The following is a 6,587-nucleotide window of genomic DNA, read 5'->3' as shown; positions in this document are numbered from 1 at the left end:
ATGTTGTACATTGTTCTTCTGGCCTCTGGAGTTTCAAAAGAATTGTTTCAGACAGTTTCTACCTGTTTAATAGTTGTTTTGGAAGAAGGACTGAGTCCTGGGGCTCCCAACTCCAACATCTTCCCTGGAAGTTCTCTCCCAAATAAAATTTTTTAAGAGATTTATTTTATTTATACCCCCCTCCCCTCCGCCACTTGCTTGCTGTCTGCTCTCTGTCCTTTTGCTGCACATTCTTCTGTGTCTGCTTGTCCCCCTTTAGTTGCATCATCTTGCTGCGCCAGCTTTCCACGGGTTCAGGCTGTCAGTTCTCTGTGGGTGGGATCCAGCCTGCCTTCACAAGGAGGCTCTGGGAAGCGAGCCCAGGGCCTCCCATATGGTAGACAGGAGTCCAATTGATTGACCCACATCTGCTTCCCCCAAATAAATTTTTAAAATACAGTTTTAGTCCCCGAAAAAAAAAAAAACACCCATTCCTTATAAACTATAATCTAACAAATCAAAATATGATTAAATATACACACTTTTAAGAAATTTACTCTTCCCAAAATAAATTAATGTATCTCAAAATAAAAGAGAGGCTAAGAACAGGGTAAGGAAGGCATACAAAGGACCTTTTTAAACCCAATCCTACATTAAAACAATGAAAACTGTGGCAACTGGGGAACAGATGTGGCTCAAGCAATTGGGCATTCATTTCAACATGGGAAGTCCCAGGTTCGGTTTCTGGTGCCTCTTAAAGAAAATGAGCAGATGCCACAACAAGCAGATGCTGCAACTAGCAGACACCACAGCCAGCAGAGATTGGAAGTGGCTCAAGCAGTTGGGCATTTGCCTCCCACATGCAGTTCCCAGTGACTCGTAAAGAAGATAAGTAGACAGACAAGGGAGCCATGGGGGTGGGGGAGGGGGGATAAAAATAAAAAATCAAACTGAGGCAAAAGTTACCAATATTAACTTTTTCAAAACTCTGGAATTTAACCAACTTCTGCTGACAATCTGAGGAGTGCTTATTCAAAAAGAACTGCTGAACCTCAGTAGTAACAGCAGGATTTGTGACATTATAAATTGACCTACTCCTTTTTCCCTCTTCCCAACTCCACAGCAGCTTTGAAAACCAGAAACTTCACAAGCATAGTAGCTGCATAAACCAGCAACCCTTGCAGTGAGCAGAGCGGGCAGACTGGGTTTGGAGCTCTTCAGAAAGTCCTATCTTGATTACCATTACTATGTGACCTGTATTGCAGTTCCCTGGAAAAGTTCCATTCACAGGGCATTTTTGTTATTTGACCTGACTTAGATAACTTACTTCCAAGGAAAACCCTTATTCACAGGGTGTTGTTGAAAAGGTTAATCACAGCTGCCTGAGGCTGCAGTTCCAGTGGAGACAAATAAGAGCCTGACAAAAAGCTTAAAAGGAATATCTGGTGAACAAAATATACATAGGGAATTTTGAAAGGCTCTGACACATTCTTGAGGATCTAAGGGACCACACACAAGTACAGGGCTGTACTCATGCCCAGGCATATTAGTTAGCCAAAGGGGTGCTAATGCAAAAAACCAGAAATTGGTTGGTTTTTATAAAGGATATTTATTTGGGATAGGAGCTTACAAATATCAAGCCATAAGCATGAATTACTTCCCTCACCAAAGTCTATTTCCACGTGTTGGAGCAAGATGGCTGCTGACATCTGTGAGAGTTAAGGCTTCCTGGGTTTCTCTGGGCTCAGCTGCTCTGTTTTCTCCACAAGGTCAGCTATAGACTGTGAGGCTCTTTGGACTTTGCTTCTCTCCACAAGGTCAGCTGTAGACCATCAGGTGAACGACTCTGTTTCTCTCACTGGGGTTTCTGTCATGTCCAATGAGCCATCTCTAGTCCTCTCTGTTCTTCTCCTGGATCAGGTCCTCTCTTCCTGGGGCTGGCCTCTCTTTCCTCTGTGTGCTGACTTCCTGGGCTCCAGTTTAAGACTTTAGCATCGAACTCCAACATCAAAACTCCAACATCAGAAACCCTCAACTCTGTTCTTTACCATGCCTTTTATCTGTGAGTCCCCAACCACCAAAGGGTGACTCAACGTCCTACTGGCTCAGGAGGTTTACATAATTACTTAATCAAGTAAACCTCTGAATCCAATATAATCTAATATGCCCAGAGGAAAAGATCAGTTTACAAACATAATCCAATATTTCTTTTTGGAATTCATCAATAATATCAAACTGCTACACCAGGGAAGACCCAAAAAGTTCCCTGTTTCTCACCTTTGATTGGCTTTGAGTCCTGTGCAAGAAGAGAGTGGAGACTAAGGCAGAGTTGTAAACTGCCTGAGTATTGAAGGTATGCTTCAACACATGCACACAGAGCTCCCTGGTTAAGGGAGAAAACATACTGTTCAAGGCATTTAAGAAATTCTCTGACCAATTAGTTAGCTGACCACTAAGTTAACCTAGCAGAAACTTCAATTGATGCAAACTACAGAAAACTCAAGAAAGCCACTAAATAAACAAACAGCAACAACAATACTAACAAAACTGGGAAAAAAAATAACAAACCCATGGGACAAGCTGATTTCTAGACTTGCCACATTAAAATATCTTTAATGTCTAGTTTTCAACAAAAAATTACAGGACATGCAAAGAAACAGGAAAAGAGCTGTCAACAGAAATCATCCTTCAGGCACCCAGAGGTACTTACTAGACAAAAGACTTAAAATCAGCTATCATAAGCATGTTCAAAGAACTAAAGGATATCATGTTAAAGAATTAAAGGGAAATATGAGAATTATATCTCACCAGATAGAGAATATAATAGATAGAAATTATTAAAAGAACCAAATGGAAATTTTAGAATTGAAAAGTATAATAATCAAAGTGAAAATTCAACAGAAAGACTCAACAGTAGATTTGAACTTAACAGAAAGATCAGCAAGCTTGAATATAACTCAATTGAGCTTTTTCATTTTGAAAAACAAAAAAGAATGAAGAAAAGTGAACAGAGCCTCAGATACCTGTGAGACATTATCAAGCATACCAACGTGTGCGTAATATGCACCCCAGCAGGAGAGGAAAGAGACAAAAAGAATATTTAAAGAAATTATGCCAAAACTTTCCCAAAGATGATTTTTTAAAAATTAATCTACACCTCCTAGAAATGCAACAAACTCCAAGTAGGATAAATTCAAGGAGAACCACACCTAAACACATATTCCAAAAAGAAAGCTTGTTTTAAGACAAAGCTAGCTGTCTCAGCTGCAGGGCACCATCTCCACATGTGGGTGATCCCTGGGCTGCAGCAGAGGTCACAATAACAGATTATAGCAAAGAGCAGCACAAGGAGCTGGAAGCTCTGGAGTCCATCCACCCCAACTCCTTCACAGTATTATCAAAAAATCCACCCAACTTCACCATTATTGTGACATCTGAGGCTGGAGAAAATGATGAAACTGTCCAGATTACACTGAAGTTTACATATAGTAAAAATGCCCAGATGAAGCTCCCCTTTATGAAGTATTCTTCCAGGAAAATTTAGAAGAAAACGGTGTCACAGATGTTTTAAAAATTGTTATCATTACAGGCAGAAGAAAATCTTGGTGTGGTAATGATCTTTACTTTAGTGTCCGCTGAGCAAGAAAAATTAAATGAAATAGTAGATCAAATAAAAACTAGAAGAAGGAAAGAAACTAAGGAAGCAGAAGAAGCTGAAAAGCAATTATTTCATGGTACTCCTTTTACAATTGAAAATTTCTTAAGTTGGAAAGCTAAGTTTGATGCAGAGCTCTTAAAGATTAAAAAGAAACAAATAAAAGAAGAATAACAAGCAGGAAAAAATTAATTAAGTGGAAAGCAGCCTTTTGATACAGATCATAATCTTGACACATCCAATATCCAGTTCTTGGAGGATGCTGGAAACAATGTGGAGGTAGATAAGTCTTTGTTCTAGGAAGTGGATGATTTGGAGCTGGAGGGTGATGAGGATAACCCAGACTGCAATCCTGATGACCCAGAGAGTGACTCAACTGACTGAGAACTATCTCTATCTGCAGAGAGGTTTGACTGCCACAGCATCTGTGGCTATGCTGACAGGTTTTTTATTTTCCTTTCATTTTTCTGAGAAAAAAAATAATTTTCAGGAGAATATGCTTCTGATGACTTTCAGCAATGACCATAAAATTTGGAGGGGGGAAATACAAAGACAAAAGCAGAGAGAGAATCTTGAAATAGCTAAAGAAAATGACACATCACATACAAGAGATCCTCAGTAAGATTAACAACTGGCTTCTCATTAGAAGCCCTGGAGACCAGAAGTCAGTGATAATATTCAAATAGCTGAAAGAAAAAAAAAACACCTGTCAAACAAGAATTCTGTATATAGGAAAACATCCTTAAAAAATGGAGGAGACTAAGTCCCCTCTCAATCAGAAGCAGAGTGGGCATCACCATCCCGAAATCCTCAAGATTGAGGAATGAACAAACATAAGGTGTGAATGCAACTATGGACTAATGTAGACTTACTATTATTCTAGTAATAGAAGAATTTGTAACATTGATATAAAAACAATAGTCACCAGAGGTTCTGAGGGAAGGGAGAGGGAAGAATGGGTGTAACATGGGGAATTTTGGGGACATTGGAATTATTCTGCATGACAGTGCTATGACAAATACAAGCCATTATACATTTTGTCAAAACCTATAAAACTGTGCAGTGCAAAGTGTAAACCATAATGTAAACTATAGACCATGCTTAGTAGCAATGCTTCAATATGTGTTCATCAATTGTAATAAATGTTCTACACTAATGAAAGATGTTGTGAATGGGGGAACGTATGGAAGGGAGAAGAGGTGGGGTATATGGGAATCCCCTATATTATTAGATGTAACATTTATGTAATCTAAAGCTTCTTTAAAAATAAAGGGGAAAAAAAGGAGAAATCAGGACATTCCCAGATAAATAAATAATGAAAGGTTACTAATTGTTCTGTCCTGCAAGAAATATTAAAGGAACTCCTTTAGGTTAAATGAAAGGACACTGGACAGTATCTTGAATTCACACAAAAAATAAAGAACACTGATAAAACTAACTTCGTAAGTAAGTATAAAAGACAGGGAAGTAGATTTGGCTCAATGGATAGAGCATCCACCTACTACATGGGAGGTCCAGGGTTCAAACCCAGGGCATCCTGACCCGTGTGGTGAGCTGGCCCATGCACAGTGCTGATGTGCACAAGAAGTGCCGTGCCATGCGGGGGTGTCACCCGCATTGGGGAACCCCACGTGCAAGGAGTGCACCCCATAAGGAGAGCCGCCCATGCAAAAAAAATACAGCCTGCCCAGGAGTGGTGCCACACACACAGAGAGCTGATGCAGCAAGATGACGCAACAAAAAGAGACACAGATTCCCAGCACTGCTGACAAGAATACAAGTGAACACAGAAGAACACACAGCGAATGGACACAGAGAGCAGACAACGGGGGGGGGGGGGGGGGGGGCGGGAAGGGCGGGGGAGTGGGCGAAGGGAAGAGAAAATTTTTTTTAATCTTTAAAAAAAAGTATAAAAGACAGTATAAATGGTTTTTTGTGACCTTTTTTCTTCTATCTGATTTCAAAGAGAACTACATAAAACAGCAATTATAAAACTGTGTTTGTGGGCTTATAATATAAAACTATGTAATATGTATGAAATAATAACACAAAGGAGGTAGGAGCGAAAAGAACTACTATTGGAGCAAAGTTTTACTATACTATTGAAATTAAGTTAGCATTAATCCAAACTAGATTGTTTTACATTAGGATGTTAATCATAATTCCCAGGGAAATCACTAAGAAACTAACTAAATATTTTTATAGTAAAGGAACAGAAAGGGAACTAAAATGGTACTCTAGAAAATACTTAACATGAAAGTAGACTGTAATTGGGGAATAAAGAAATAAAAAATATGTGAGACATATTTTAAAAAACAATAAAAATAGATGAGTTAGAGAATAGAAAAACAATAGAGGAAAGTAATGCAAACAACAGTTGCTTCTTTGAAAAGATCAATAAAATTTGCAGCTATTTAGCTAGACTGACAAAGAATAAAAAAGAGAAGAGATTCAAATGAAAGAGGAGACATCACTAAGGACCTTATAGAAATAAAAAAATAAAAAAAGTGATAATTTAAAATTTGGTGGATGCCAGAATACCATGTTCTTAGAGCTAATCCATTTCTGTATCTGTAAACCCACTGTAGATGGGACCTTTTGATTAGATTCAGCCAAGGGTTCTTTTAATTAGATCACTTCAGTTAAGGGCCTTTAATTAGATTCTGAATTCCAAAAAGATACTACAATATTCAAAAACACTAAATCAGTAACAATGCTAAGTACAAAATCATATCACAACCAGTTTAAAGTAATACAGTTTCTCTTGGAGCAAAGTCCCATCTGGCTGTTGACTTCTGAAACATACAAAACAATTTATCTGCTTCAAATATACAAAGGGACAGACAAAGGATAAACATTTGCACTACCTTAAGGAGAAATTGGGAGGGAAACATGAGTCACAGATCCCCTACAGTTCTGTAAGCCCATAGGGCATTCTTCATTAGATTTCAAA

At 38.5% G+C, this 6,587-nt stretch overlaps 1 pseudogene; it reads left to right on the top strand.

The window, feature by feature from the left end:
* The first annotated feature begins 2,625 nt into the window (after positions 1-2,625).
* Positions 2,626-4,491, top strand: LOC101446964 (RWD domain-containing protein 1 pseudogene; annotated as a pseudogene).
* The last annotated feature ends 2,096 nt before the right edge of the window (positions 4,492-6,587 follow it).

This window comes from Dasypus novemcinctus, chromosome 7 (assembly GCF_030445035.2).
Source record: "Dasypus novemcinctus isolate mDasNov1 chromosome 7, mDasNov1.1.hap2, whole genome shotgun sequence".
In the NCBI taxonomy this organism is placed as follows: Eukaryota; Metazoa; Chordata; class Mammalia; order Cingulata; family Dasypodidae; genus Dasypus; species Dasypus novemcinctus.
The sequence above is the reverse complement of the archived record's forward strand: the minus strand, read 5'-3'. Positions and strand labels throughout refer to the sequence as shown.